General features: G+C 42.8%; 1 long non-coding RNA gene across 1 annotated transcript; it reads left to right on the top strand.

The window, feature by feature from the left end:
• Positions 1 to 1359: 1359 nt before the first annotated feature.
• On the top strand, positions 1360 to 15160 carry LOC112230304. The gene is made up of 3 exons (XR_002950305.2): positions 1360 to 1903; positions 12050 to 12141; positions 14469 to 15160. It is a non-coding gene; the product is annotated as an uncharacterized LOC112230304 (long non-coding RNA).
• The last annotated feature ends 1044 nt before the right edge of the window (positions 15161 to 16204 follow it).

Raw genomic sequence — 16204 nt, 5'->3', positions numbered from 1 at the left:
ACACGGCCCTCACTGGGGGGGAAGGAAAGATAGGTACACACAGGGCACACTATTGTGACCTCTGACCCCTTAAATGGAGGTAATATGGCTAGTTTGAAAGGGGAAACTGAAGTAGCACTACATACAGGCTCTTTGAGCTAGTTCTCCTGACAGGTGATATATCTGTGATTGTTCAGGCAACTTATCAATAGGATATTCATTCATCATCCACAACATGTTATGATTGCTGTTTTTTTTTGTTGAATAGGTATCATTCTCATCTTTGTCAGAATGACCAGCTGTTATGTAGCCTCCCAGACTAACACCAGCTGACTGACTTACATCAGCGCACAGAGATAGCCTGTTGGTCACTCCTGACAAACTTCATCTTAGTAAATATGGAACTTTGCGATGGAATAAAACGATGCACGTGAAAATATCATTTGATTAGTGATGGGTTCCCCATGAGAAAACATTTCGAAACTGGGACCAATTTGAATAGCCTATGTGCGAAAATCGAGGCGACACATTCCTAAATGTCTATGGCTGCCAGTGGCATTTAGCAAATATATAACAGGACGGGACAAAGGAAGGAGATAAAATAATATTGATTGCGATAATTTACTTGGCCAAAACAAGAGCTTTTATAATTTAAAAAAACGCATCAACATCATCCTTCGGTCGAAACTCAAACCAAAATTCGCCAGCGCGATATCATGCGACTATTACACACAAACGAATAATACTCACCAAGGGATTGGCAATGTTATGCAAATCGTTGTTGGAATAAGGATGAACATCCGTATCTGTGGTTTCTGAAAATGATTATACAGTTTAGAATAAGTCGGTGTTGCAACTGTGACATTGCTCCTGCGTAAATGCGTCATTACGCACAGAAAGTAGGGCGTGCTCTATAGTCCTGTTCATTCTTGTTACGACAATAATCCTCAACTATTTGCCACGTGGAGTCGCACCACACCACCAAAAGAAGTAGGAGCGCAAGGGAAATGATGGGCCAATATAATAATCATATAAAATCGTAGTATTGGCTAGGGCCATGCTTAATACAATATAAAATGTCTCTTAATAATGGTCACTATGTATATTAGGGTATAATATGCCAATTTGATGACATCATTATGTGGGTTAAATAAATGTATAATTCGTATGAGAAAGAAACCACAGGAATGTATCCATTTTTCTTTCGTTGTGTTGTCAATAGTGCGCCGACTTCCATGAATGTCTACTCCATCAATAAGCAGCCTATAACAATATCAGTCAAGTGCTGCGCCCAACCTTGGCAATGGAAACCTATAACTTGGAGACATTTCGAAGTGACGCGCTCAAAATAACCAGGTTACCACTTAGCAGAAGCCCATTTTGGGGAGGTCCCAGCACGAGGGCGCAACACCATATATCAAATCCTTTCAGCTCTTGGCGATGTCGTGGTCATATAGCCTACGACTGGGCAATAACATCAGCAAGTCCGTTTACAGAGAATGGATATTTTGAGGACTGTCGCTCAGACTGGGAAACATCGCATTTATCCACGAAAAGAAGCTTAGGAGAATCACTGGCACCGTGGCACGAGTGCTACACTGTTGCGTTTTTCTTATTTAGGAGAAAACAACATTTCAAGTTATTTTGAAAGAAAATGGTGCAATTCGTCCCCAAGGATATTCTTTCTAAATTTGGGGATTGTGCAATACCAGCGCCACTGATCAAAAAGAGGGGCGGTGGTGGTGTGATGAGCAGCAGCGAACTTCAACTTCGCACACATCTCCAATCTCTCCCATACACTCCTCATCAAGCGAGGGTTTTGCGCGAAGTCATCTTGCTGTCCAAGGGATGCGGACGAGACATCACGGATCCTACCGTGTTGCGTGTTTATGCCGAACATGTTTGTGACATTGGAGAATATCAGGTAAAGACAACGTTAGCTCAGTCAAACAGTGAATATGAATAGCCTATTATGGTTCTGTAGACTTCCTTGAATTGATTGTTGCGCCTTCTTGTCTGGGTAGGAAGTAGTCGACAATATTGGGACAATTAATTTGTGCCAACTGCGTTTTTGAATAAGATATACTGAATGAATGCTAAACTACCAGGATTTAGACTATTTTGTTCGTCATTATTCATCATAATGCAATTATAAATCAAGGACAAGCCACAATTCATCACACAATTATAGAGTGCTCTGAAATCAGTGTGTGCCAGAGGCTGGGTCTTTGCGGGCAAGGTGAGTCCTCATTCATTCAACTGGCCTACAAAGTCCCAGTTTCTGACTCATGTGACCAACACGTTCAGAATATATTGCAAATGAACTGACAAAATATAGGTTCTGTACTTGTGAACAATTTCGCATTAATGCAATTTGGGGAGACGACATGACCTGAACATTTCCCTGAATATGGACTACCTAACCAAGTGTATAACTTTTGGAAAAACGCACAGGCCTTGTTTATGGCCCACACGGGGATTGATATCAAAATATCAATTATAACACACAATATATAGCCTATATTTTTCCTTATTCTAGAAGTGAAGGGGTCAACTTGAGAGTGTTTGTTCATTGTTGTAATAAGATTGTCCTGATAAGTCTAATAAGACATGATGACAAGTCAGCAAAACAATTATTTAATACCCTTTTACAACGCTGATCTATAACTACTTTTAGATGACATCACATCAAGTCCATATCTTTTCTACATGTGACACGTGGGCTTAAATCTCTATGACAGGCCTTCATGTGTTCTTCTCAACATTTATCAGACCTACATCTTGGAAATAGTCTTGGCCCATAAAAAACAAAAACGTCTTCCTGCAAAGATGCAATAACTTTTATGACATCTCTTAACAGTCTACTTGAGAATAGTTTGTAGTCTAAGATAAGAGATGAATTCAACTAAGGGGGACAACAACAAAAAAGTCCATCTTCTAATAAGCTTAAAGTGTGTTAGTCGTAAAAGTAGCAGTGAAGTCAGTTACCAAAATTAGTCTCAGACATATTTTCACCAGCGAATGCCATAGTCTACATACCCCACCATGGAATTTAGCATCTAAACTCTAAATGCTTTACGTAATTAATATTAGGAATGCTGATGGTGACATCTACATACTCAAATGACACATAGGTAAGACATATGCTGAAGCATGTGTTTTATTTAAAGATGGATGCAATACTATCTAATTATTATATGTCGGAAGTATAATGATCATTGCCATAGTGCTGTATTACAGCCTCTACTATTTAGGCCTACTATCTCACCATCTGGCTAAAATGCATGGCATCAATACATTTCTTTGCGGTACTGTTTTATAAAGTTTAAGTAGGCGGTGTTCTTCTCGTTCCTTGAACACAGACGTTGTTTATGCAAGCCTGCCATTTTTAAGCTACAGTTGTGATAAAGCTGCGGCTGTCTGATGGCAACTCAGTTGAACTATTGTACACATCAGTGTACTTACTTTAACACTTCATTTGTTTGTTATCATCAGTATAAGGACAAAATACAATAAACCTTGACGATTAGCATTTGTGAAACATTATCTTCTAACTGGAGAAATGCTATAGAAATTCTCCTCAAGAGTGAGCTGAGTTTCAAGTTTAGATCCATTTTTTTTTTAAATAAAAAATAAATAAAAAAGATGACACGCTCAAACTAAGTGAGAAGTTATCATTAACCTTCATATCCTCTGTTTCAGGTCACTTTAAGATATATGTAGGCATATGCTGATTTACATCCTACCACCATAAAGATGAGATGACTCACTCCAAAAACTAAACCAAAAACCCTGCATGACACAACTCCTCCTCAATACCAACCAGGTAAATAGCCAGTAAGAATGAGTTTGCGAGCATAGAGGGCCTAAGTAGGAAGGCTTGGGAGGCTGGTAAACACAGTCCTGGGCCTGTATTGAATAAGCACCATGGCTATGCTAGATATCTCGGATATCCACCAAGAGTGCTGATTAAAGTTAGGATATAAACCGTGCTCGTTGCAACCGCCTAACAAGCCTTTCTCAATGGAATTTTACATTGGTCCAGGTCCAGTCACTCATCTCGCGACTTGCAATAGTCTTTGCAGTCACTTTAACTAGACCATATCAGTCTCTAACCCAGGCTGCAGCTGTAACTAGGCCTGGGCCTACGCTACATGTGTGAGCGTATGCCAGGGAATGCTTGTTCAAGATATGTCAGGCCATTGGATTTGTTTGTTGAGTTTCCAACTTAAACACAGCAATTCCCAAAGCTATAACATATGTAATATATTGTCATTATGTAGTAATTGTGAATACAGCAAACTCCTCTAATTCAACTGGCCTAGGTCGTGTTTACCTTGTCTGTTGCAATAAAGCTGAAGAGCTAATGAACTAGACTAGGGACCCTTCTGAGAAAACCTGAAGCTCTGAACTCATTCAACCCCTTTTAAAACGCCTACGCTAATCCCAACAAAACTCAGCCATTATAAATATACAATTCATAAATTGCTTTGTGTGAAATATGCAGCCCTCTAGCCCCGTCCGTTTAAGCTCAAAAGTCTAATGTGTTGGCCTATCGACAGGCTGGTTGGTTCTTCTTTCGCCTCTGTTTGTTGTTCCGAACGATCCAGCCACAGTTCTGCTGATACCCAACTAATCCAAGCTGAGAACCCACTCCTCAGCCAGTCCACAAGCCAGTGAACGCTACAGTTCAATCTCAAAATAGTTGGATCAGACATAAGACAGAGGGAGAAAAAGCACGAGAGAGAGGGAGGGAGAACGAGAAAAAGGCAGCAAGAAAAGTGAGGGACTTTTAGGGGCAGCTGTGTTTTATTAACCCAGTCATAATGCCCCTAAAAATCCTTATTGCTCTTGCAATGTTCAACAGAATCTCCTATAAGAACAAGTCTCTGTGTTATGGGCCACGCACTCTTACGGACATGTTACAAGCTCTATGAAATTCATTGGTCACATGGTCAAGTCCCTGAAAGATGTTCAGACAAATCTTGGAACAAATTGGAGGGCATTGAAAATTTAATAGAAAATGCTTATTTATTATTCCCGACTGACGCATTTCGACATTGCGGCCGTCGTCGGGGTGTTTCCCTAACTTGTCAATGAATTAGTCAAACCAATCTAGTTAGATGCAACTCTAGGTAGATGCAACAGGCGTTCTTATCCGAAGTTCACAGCTCGTTCAAGGTGCTCCGTACAGCATCACGATACTTTAGATGAGTGGGATGATTCAAGATCACAGCACACCTTGCCCAGACAGAACTATAGACATCTTCATCCTCACTAATGATAGCTGAGTACCCTGCAGGCTGGCCTTAGGATGTAATTATCTCACCGGTCTCCATTGTTTAACATGCAGACAAGTGAGCTATATGTCCTTCAGTTTCTTGACTTTGCGCCAAGGGCCAGACAGAGAGACGGGCGGAGGATTCTGATCTGATCCGGGTTGGGGTGTGGCGGGGTTGGAGAACTGTCTGAGAGGGGGAGGCTGGCTGGAGGAGGAGACGGAGAGGAGTGCTCCTCCGTGGGGGTGAGTCATCGCCTTCGGAGGCTATTCGGTGAGTTTCCTCTGGGAAGATCGCGAATCCTCGGTTGGTCGGTGAATCCGCCATCCTCCTCGCCACAGCCAGAGAGGGACTGGGAAGGAAAGTGTGGGGGCCTGGCTGGGCTGATGACTCAGGGCCACGCACCGCACAAGGAGTGAGGGAGGAGGGGGGAGGGAGGAATTACTCCGAGCATGTGGAATCTCATACAGCTATCACAGGACAGACACTGTGCTTCTACTAGGCTCCGAGGCTCTGTCGAAGTCTGTCCTTAGACACAGTGGTAATGGCAGTGGTAAGACGGCTAAGGACCATTTGTTTCCTTTGAAGAGGAACAGAACAGAGCAATATACTCCTGTCCTCGCACCTTGAAGCAAAGTCATGCCCCCCTTCTTATTGAATGAATGACTTTCTAGCACAGCAAGTCGGTGCAGGTTTGACGCTCTGCAACTCCAGCAAAGGAATCAAGCATTGCATGCTGTCAAAATATTCCATTACAAAAGTCTTGAAGATTTGGGAAGTGTCTCCGGTGACTGTCTAGATGGGAGGGGGAGGTGAGTTGGGCCGTTTATTGTCCAGTTCTTCCTGTTTCTTTCTTGAGTGATGATGCTCCTCCAGCTCTGTCATTGGAGAAATCCTTTCGAATAACCAAGCTTAATTGTGTGATGATGGCAAACATTTCCGGAAAGAGAAAGCGAGTGGTGCGAGAACTACCTGTATGACATGCACCATGGACTCTCTATGCGCCCCCTCTAGTGTGAGTCATCAGGCCTAAAGACGCCGAGCTGTGAGTGGTGATTCAGGTGTTGATAAATGGCCAACGGTGGAGGGCTGGTCGGGAGACAGGTGGGGGCTGGTGCGTTTTGGATGTGTGTATTGTGTGCAGTGTGTGCATATATCGTCATGTGCATGTCTTGTGTGATGTGAGTGTGGAGGGGGGGTTATGGTGTGTATGTCTCCATGAAGGGGGGTTGATGTTGTGTGATGCATGACTCAACAGGAGAGAAGGCCACACCCATGGGACGAGCCCAGGCTCCCTTCAGTGGCGGCATGGGCCTAGATCTCACTGACTATGGGTGCCATGATTAAGGTGTCTTGGCCTAACGGATGGCTCAAACACTTGAAGACCCACTCAAATCCTGCACAAACACACCGACACAAAGGCAGAGAGGCCGGGCGAGAAAGTGGAGCACCCCTTCACCCTCCGCCGTATCCCCCTTTATAAACAAACTCTTCCCACCTGATTTCAGCCAACCGGCTACTGAGTCTGAGACCTGGCCCCGTATTCACAAAGCATCTCATAGCAGTGCTGATCTAGGATCAGGTCCCGCCCTGTCCATACAATCATATTCATTATGATCTAAAAGGCAAAAAAACTGAACCTAGATCTGCATTCCTACTCTGAGACACTTTATGATAGGGACAACCCAGAGTAAATAGAACGACTTAGCCATGGCTTAACCATGTGTTGCATCTCCATAATGGTAATTTCCTCCAGTAATTACTCATCATTAAATGTCTCTCTCCCAATCGCCTGGTTAGTGTTTATAATACGGCCTGCCTTGGTAAATCCCCATCATTCTGAAATAGCCTGATTGTGTTTAATTGGAGCGTTCACTAAACAGAGTCCACCCACCAGCATCAACAAATCCAATGTATTTTAACAGCAGGCAACAATTTAATCCGCTTCTATTATTCACCATTGTAAACAAACAAGACGCAGAGCAAAATGTTGCACAATAAGCCTCAGTTTAGGAGGAGGAGTTGAAAGATCAGGTAAACAGTTGTCCCAGGCTTTCCCTGCCTTTTTAATCAGGACTCCTGTCCATTTTTTATCTTGGTTAGATCTCTTGACTTATGGCTGTGTACACTAATGCTGCACTCCATGGCTCTTTAACCCAATGTTTGGTTTGCTTCATATGGACTGGAATGTCAAGTTGCTCTTTGGCGTGGGGGCTTGTGCGCTGAGTCGCCGACAAAGCATGGAATGAATCCTTTGTAGGCTAATGGGCGGGCCAACCTTTTCCAGTGTTTTTCATGGTGAGTTTGGTTGCCTATATGCATACTTCATATTCATATTCAGTGCTAACTTCAGTGCTTGTGTGTTTCCATTCTGTGAATATAGGACCTCAAAGCCCGAAGTGGTCCTGTCTCAGAGAAAACTGCCTCATTCAGCACAAATATTATGGAAGACCATTTAGATACTTCTCCACCCTCCTTGTCCTCGCCAACCAGCCATGGGAGAGGCGCTGACAGATTTGTAGTTGTTTTCTGGCAATTTGGGGTCAACGATGCATGTTTGCAAACCTCTCTTAGTTTGCGTTGCAAAACCAGGAGGCCTCCGGCGTGCATTCTGCAATGTACATAGCACTCCGTTGGGTGATTGGCATGTGTCTGATGATGCTTTAGATATGGTTGTGGCCACTGAATGAAGCGTTCACAGTAAACTAATGATGGCAGGGGTCTGTATTGGCAAGAATGCACAAAATCCCTGTCATTCAGTAACTAACAGACCACTTTTACGCTAAAACAGACTTCACAGAGTAAGCCACAGATGCTCAACTGTTCAAATCTCTGCACAGCATGTTGGAAAGGACTAAGGGGAGACAACCTTGCTACCTCAATGGCCTCCTGCAGTCTTCAAGGACTGAGTAGGGCCAGTGAACTTAATGAGATTTTCATGGTTTCAACAGCACAGCATGAAAGGTTACATCTTGAAGACCCACAGTCTAGTCCTCCTTGTCCAGGCTGGCTCAGTTGATAGGACGACATGACCGTAAGGGGAAATCCATCTTCCTCAAAACCACTCTAAAATTAGTCTTCCGCCCCTCTATCAAAACTGTCAATGGAGCTCCTTCAAATCACAGAGAAAACATGATTGTTCCTCTTTGGTCTTTCTGTTGGCAAACCCCCTTCATCTTGAAGGAGAAGCTGAATCCATTTATAGTCCATTTCAGGGGGAAAATGTGTGTGTGGCACAACTGTTCTACAGGGCCCAACAAAGAGATGTTTTATGTTGGCACTAGATTGATGTCTGTGGATCACAATGTGACAAGGCAGACCTCAGAAGACCCTTGCCCAGCAGCTAGTGATGTGCCTTCTTATTCTTGGAGCCACTCTCTCATTCCAGGACATGGAAACCCTTGGCCTGGCCATCCATACAACTCCAAAACCAACAGTGCTGCCCATGTGTAAGCAAAGAGGGCAAGTGTTTTTTTCACGACACCTAAATGTCTTTTTATTTTGTGGACAACATCTTTCGTTGCCCACTTTGCTTTTTGTTATTCCACAAGGCTTTGTCTTGGCCAGTTCCTGTGCACATGGATCTGAGGTGTCACACACTGTGGGGATGTTTTTTTTGGTCATGTGACGTCTAGAGTTGACACTGGTATTGATCCCCCACTAGGATCTTTTGACTTCCTTGACTTCCCTTTTAGTTTGTAGTGGAGTAAAGTGGCTTTACAGCGCTTCTACGTCGAAACCCTGTTTGGAACGGTCATCAACAGGTCGATCTCCAAGGCATTCCTAGTCGATCGCCAAATATTCTGTAAAAAACCCAACAATAAGCCTTGGGTTCTGATTTTTTTCTTTTTTGTCTCACTCTGTTGTTGGAAGGTGCACCCGATTCAGCTGCTCTGCATGCCAGGTATGCGATGTGTTCCCATTTTGTTTTTACACTGCTGCTACTCGCTGTTTATTATCTATGCATCATCCCTTTACAAATGACCTCGACTAACCTGTGCTCCCGCACATTGACACGGTACCGGTGTCCCCTGTATATAGCCTCACCGAAATGCAATTTTCTTGTTATTTTTTTATTTTAAATATTTTTTGTTTAGTACATATTTTCTTAACTCTATTTCTTGAACTGCATTGTTGCTTGTAAGTAAGAATTTCACTGTAAGGTCTACTAGACCTGTTGTATTCAGTGTCACCGGAGGCCCCTAAGTCTGCAGCTCTCTCCCTCCGCTGAGAGTGACCATCAGATGCAGGCTCCATCAGCCTAGTAAAAAAATATATATACATAATTATTTACATTTATGCTCATTCAGCTGTGCCTTACAATAATACAACTGGTCTATTAGTGGTGTGATCATATAGCCTACCTCAAATGTTGAAATATATCATTGTAAAAAATGGTCTGAGAAGCAAAGCCAATATGCAGTGATAATTTATTGGGCTTATAGCCTACTGCACAAACCTCATTACTAGAGTACTGTTTTTAACAGGTTAATGTTGCCTAGGCTTACATTTTAAATCATGTCAAAAACTCTTTTTTTTAAAGAATCTGAACGGTCGATCTCGGCTTGCATTGTGACTCAGAAAAGGTACGTGACCACTGCTTTAGATTATTCCGGGGTTGTTCCTGTCTTCGTCTTTTATTATTTATCTTCATCTTCTTCGTTGTCTTCATCTTCTCAATAAATAGGTTTTATTCAGTAGCCAACTGTTGCATTAATGCATGCCACCATCTCTAGAATATGGCTGTAGATTTCTTCTGAAGAAGGGAAATATTGATGTGACACACCACACAACTGCAGTCTTTTGAAGCGTTAGCGGCCTCCGCCACGGCCATTTTAGATATATAAAGTTAATAACGAAGTTGTATTGAGTAAACACTCGTCTCCGTTCCCAGAGGGAGAGAGAAGAACATTCATGTAGTGCAGTAAATTTAACTCAACTTTGCCTCGTTCATGAACCCCCCCTAAAAAGAACCTGTTCCAACAAGTGAAACACTTTCCAGCTAAGCTAACACAAAGGCCTTTTAACATAACATAAGATAATTGGTTTTCAATTATGAGATACCAATAAAAACCAGGTTAACGCCTCTGTCAAAGGCTGAGAAACGCTTAAAGTGTCAGACATAACCATATAAATGTGATTTCTCGAAATATTTCGATACATTGCTTTCAGAAAGTATTCACACATCTTGACTTATTCCACATGTTGTTGTGTTACAGCCTGAATTTAAAATGGATTCATTTGAGATTTTGTGTCACTGGCCTACACACAATACCTCATAATGTCAAAGTGGATTTTTTACAAATTTGTACAAATTAATTAATAATGAAAAGCTGAAATGTCTTTAGTCAATAAGTATTCAACTGCTTTGTTATGGCAAGCCTAAATAAGTTCAGGAGTAAAAATGTGCTTAACAAGTCACATAATAATTTGTATGGACTCTGTGCAAATAAGTGTTTAAAATTATTTTTTTATGACTACCTCGTCTCTGTACCAGATAAACATACAAATTACCTGTAAGGTCCCTCAGTCGAACAATGAATTTCAAACACACAGATCGGGGAGGTTTTCTAATGCCTCACAAAGGCCATCTAAAAAGCAGACATTGTAGTTACTCCACAATACTAACCTGAATGAAAAGAGTAAAAAGAAGGAAGCCTGTACAGAACACAAATATTCCAAAACATGCATCCTGTTTGTAATAATGCACTAAAGTAAAACATGTGGCAAAGAAATAATCTTTATGTCCTGAATACAAAGTGTTATGTTTGGGGTAAATACAACATCACTGAGTACCACTCTTCATATTTTCAAGCATGGTGGCTGCATCATGTTATGAATATGATTGTCATCAGCAAGGACTAGGGAGTTTCTTCAGGATAAAAATAAACAGAATAGCGATAAGCACAGGCAAAATCCTAGTAGAAAACCTGGTTCAGTCTGCTTTACAAAAGACACTGGGAGACAAATTCACCTTTCAGCAGGACAATAACCTAAAACAAGGCCAAATATACACTTGAGTTGCTTACCAACACGACATTGAATGTTCCTGAGTGGCCTAGTTAAATGTTTGACTTATGTTTTTTATTTTACCTTTATTTAACTAGGCAAGTCAGTTAACTTAAATCTGCTTGAGAATCTATAGCAAGACTTGAAAATGGCTGTCTAGCAATGACCAACAACCAACTTGACTGAGCTTGAAGAATTATTTTAATAATAATGTGCAAATATTACACAATCCAGGTGTGCAAAACTCTTAGACTTTCACAAACATACTTACCACTGTAATTGCTGCCAACTGCACTTCTAACAGGTATTGACTCAGGGGTGTGAAAACTTGTGTAAATTAGATATTTCTTTATTTAATTTTCAATACATTTACAAACATTTCTAAAAACATGTTTTCACTTCATCATTATGGGATATTGTGTGTAGATGGGTGAGAATAAAATCTATTGAATCCATTTTGAATTCAGGCTGTAACACAACAACATGTGGAAGGGTATATATGAATACTTTCTGAAGATACTGTATATCCGACAGAACACCTTCCCACACACACGCAAGTCGACCCTGGGTGTCTGCTGAGATGTTGACGGGGGATTGGCTGCCGAGGAACAGAGGCTGCAACCAATTAGCATACAGAGTAGTGATATGTTATGTATCCTCAAATGCCCCCCGGTTAACAGAGAGGATAGCATGAACACACCACACTTTCTCTATTCTCTCTCTCTCTTAATCTCCGTTCCTTTTTCTCTCTCTTCCTCCTCTCTTTCTCTCTTCCTCCTCAGGTTCAGGCAGTCTAGAGGCCTTGTGATCCGACTGAGCCCCGGCTTTGTGGGATACTCTAGGACGCCAGCATTAAGATAACGAGACAGTCACGGTGGGTCTAGTTCTCCAGGAAGTAGTGAGAATCTTTAAACTACTCTCAAGTCTCATTCAGAGAGAGAGAGAGAGGGAGAGAGAGAACCCCATGGTGGGCGCAAGTAAGAGGATAGATGGTTAAATTGGGTGAAGAGAATAAAATGGATTCATTTCTGGTTTGATTTAAAGGCGTAGTAATTAGAGGTGGGAACAGAGTAGTATTTAGCAGCAGAGGTGAGAGAGAAGGGAGGTGAATGCTCGACATTTCCCAATAGAAACTGCATCTAGGCCGGTCATGTGTGTTAAATAGTCATCTGATTGACTGACTACGGTTGTATTGGTCTGTTGTACTGTACAGAGCATTATGTAGTCATGAGCTTAGAGAATCAACCAGATGACCATCTCAGTGGGACTCGCCAGGTTAAATAAAGGATAGATCAAATAAATAAAGGTTGGGACTTTCCTCTCATGCAGGCTGCCGTTTCCAATGGTGTGGAGTGGGACATGGGAAGGGATGGCTGGGTGAGATTTATACTAGTAGATTCACAAGGGGCTGGAGTGAACTGGTGCTTTTCTCTGCTCTCCTCTCCTCCCATTTTCTATACAGCTGCCTGGTATGTGGGTCACAACATGATTTTGTGTGTGTGTTTTCACCCACCTGTGTGTGTGTGTGTGTGTACCTCGGCGTGCACCTGTGTGTGTGTGTGTGTTCCTATATGTGAATGTATCTCTCGCCAGACAGAGGGAGATATTTAAGTTTGACACGCTGCATGGCCTGTTTCCTTGCTCCCAGCCGTCAAGAGAAGTGTACACATCCCTCACCCAGGCCAGGGAGGAAGGATGTTTTTGATGAAGTGGAGGGCTGAATTTAGGCCCAGGCATTCTCAGTATCTGTCACCCAACTCCAATAGATCACCTCTCAGTGTGTTGCCCTGAGGAAGTGTGTGTCCATGTTGACTCCCTCCCTCCCAGCTTCAGGTTGCTTTGAGCTGAGCCCAGTAAATGCACACAGTGCTTTCAGAAAGTATTCACATCCCTGACTTATTCCACATTATTTATAGCCGGAATTCAAAATGGATTAAATAGATGTTCTTTTCACCCATCCACAGATAATTCCCTAAATTCTTCCGAAGTGAAAACATGTCTTTAGACATTTTAGCAAATTTATTGAAAATGAAAGGCTTGTTAGAATCACCTTTGGCAGCAACTACAGCTGTGACGTTTTCTGGGTAAGTCTCTAAGAACTTTGCACACCTGAATTGTACAATATTAGCACATTCTTTTTTAAATTCTTCAAGCACTGTCAAGCTGGTTGTTGATCATTTCTAGACAGCCATTTTCATGTCTTGGCATAGATTTACTGCCTTATTACAAACAGGATGCATGTTTTGGAATATTTGTATTCTGTACAGGCTTCCTTCTTTCATTGAGGTTAGTATTGCGGAGTAACTACAATGTTGTTGATCCATCCTCCATTTTCTCCCATCACAGCCATTAAACTCTGTAACTGTTTTAAAGTCACCATTGGCCTCATGGTGAAATCCCTGAGTGGTTTCCTTCCTCTCCAGTAACTGAGTTGGGAAGGATGCCTGTATCTATGTAGTGACTGGGTGTATTGATACATCATCCAAAGTGTAATTAAAAACGTCACCATGCTCAAAGTCTGCTTTTTAAAGATGTATTTTTCATCTACCAATAGGTGCCCTTCTTTAGGAGACATTGGAAAACCTCCCTGGTCTTTGTGGTTGAATCTGGGTTTGAAATGCACTGCTCGACTGAGGGACCTTACAGATCATTGTATGTGTGGGGTACAGAGCTAGCCAAGTCAAAAAGCATGTTAAACACTATTATTGCACAGTGAGTCCATTCAACATGAGTTGTTAAGCATATTTTTACTCCTGAACTTATCTAGGCTTTCCATAAAAGGGCTTTTCATTTTTATTAATTTGTCAAATGTAGAAAAACCATTCCACTTTGACATTATTGGGTATCGTGTATAGGCCAGTGACACAATCTCAATTGAATCCATTTTAAATTCAGGCTGTAACACAACAAAATGTGGAAAAAGTCAAGGGGTGTCAATACTTTGAAGGCTATGTACACAGTGACACTTGTTTTCCCTTCCTAAAGTGTCCCCTATATTTATTTCCCTACTAAATTGGAGTACATCACTTTAAACTTCCAGTATGTATTGAGATGTTTGGATGGACCTTAAAGTCCTCAGGTTGAGGTGGTCACGCGCTGTATCCTCGGTCGACTACAACGTATTTTGAATATGGTAGGGAAACCGACTGTGCTGTACGTATGTTTGAACAATGCCATAACAATGTCATCTGCCTTGTTTAGAGTGGTTTACCAGATGGCTTCCATGGAGTTTCTCAACCTCCACCAAATAGGGAATTGCCATTGACAGCAAGTAAACAGCCAGAACACCAACTGCCGCCAACGTAAACATCTTAAGGTAGCAAGCGTCTCTGCTACATTCAAAACCACGGCTGCAGTTGTCAGGTAAAAGCAACATCCTCCTTACACTACCTCTCAAACGCTTTCACAACCCAGACTCAACTCTTATAATCTCTATCCCAAATGTTGAATTAACGTTGAATGAATGTATTCACTGTATACATATTATCTGTATAGGCTGGGTTAAAGGTCATAAAGCATCCAATGACGGGTGGAAATGAAGACCACACAGCTTGAAGAGATCAGGTTGAAGAGGGAGGACATATTTAACTTATGGGTCATAGGTCAAACTCTCCCCCTTTCCATCTCCCCCGCTCTCTTTCACTCTCTATCAAGGCATGAGGCGAGACCCAGATGCAGGCACAGGAGGCAGATGGTTGGAGTCTTACAATGTTTAATAATCCAAAGGGGTAGGCAAGAAAATGGACGTGGACAGGACACAAAGTAAAAACCAGGAGTCCAGGAGGTACAGAGTGGCATACAGGCTTGTGGTCAAGGCAGGCAGAATGGTCAGGCAGGCGGGTACAGAGTCCAGAAACAGGCAAGGGTCAAAACCAGGAGGACTAGAAAAAGGAGAACGGGAAAAACACGCTGGTTGACTTGACTAAACATACAAAACGAACTGGCACAGAGAGACAGGAAACACAGGGATAAATACACTGGGGAAAATAAGCGACATCTGGAGGGGGTGGAGTCAATCACAGGAACAGGTGAAACAGATCAGGGAGTGACAGTACACAGTACATCAGACAGAGGTAGCTCAGTGACAAAGTCCTGAGATATGAGACCAGGGATGATGAGGGACCGGTAGTGACTGAAGGAGGCCAGAAGGAGCTTGCCGTGGAGTCTTGTTCTGAGCACACACTGTGCATGCGGCGACGAAGGCAGAGATGTCAGGGACCATTGTGGGCCACCTGAAACGTTGTCAGAGGAAGGCTAGTGTACGACGGGACCCTGGATGACAGGTCAGCCTGGAGGAATGAGCCCATTCCAGGACCGGACTGGATTAGGGACAAACCGCCGGTTAACTGGGCCCCCTTCAGGTCCAGGCTGGGAGCGTTGTGGTTCTCAATACCCCAATCCACAGTGGCAGCAAGGCATGAGGTAGGAAGAACGGTTTCAGAGGTCGATGGTGTGGCAGAGGAACTGAATAGGCGGGAGAGGGCGTCAGGCTTCACATTCTTTGACCCTGGGCGATAGGAGATGGTGAAGTTAAATCTGATGAACAGGAGGGCCCACTGGCCCTGCCTGGAGTTGAGGCACTTGGCTGTATGGAGATATTCCAGGTTTTTATGATCGGTCCATAGCAGGAATGGCTGTTCTGCTCCTTCCAGCCAGTGCCTCCACTCTTCCAACACCATCTTCACCGCCAGGAGTTCTCGATTGCTGACATTGTAATTCCTTTCAGCAGGATTGAGATGGGACTGGACGGCACAGGGATGAAGCTTCTGGTCCTGGGCAGATCGCTGGGACAGGATGGCCCCCACTCCAACATCCGAAACGTCCACTTCCACCACAAATTGACGCGAGGGGTCCGGATGGATGAGAATGGGTGCTGTTGTGAACCAATGCTTCAGGTCCACAAAGGCTTTGTCAACAGCTGGAGACCATTTGAACTG

The sequence above is a fragment of the Oncorhynchus tshawytscha genome, linkage group LG32 (assembly GCF_018296145.1).
Source record: "Oncorhynchus tshawytscha isolate Ot180627B linkage group LG32, Otsh_v2.0, whole genome shotgun sequence".
NCBI lineage: Eukaryota > Metazoa > Chordata > Actinopteri > Salmoniformes > Salmonidae > Oncorhynchus > Oncorhynchus tshawytscha.
Note: the sequence above shows the minus strand (reverse complement) of the source record. Positions and strands in the feature narration are given on the sequence as shown.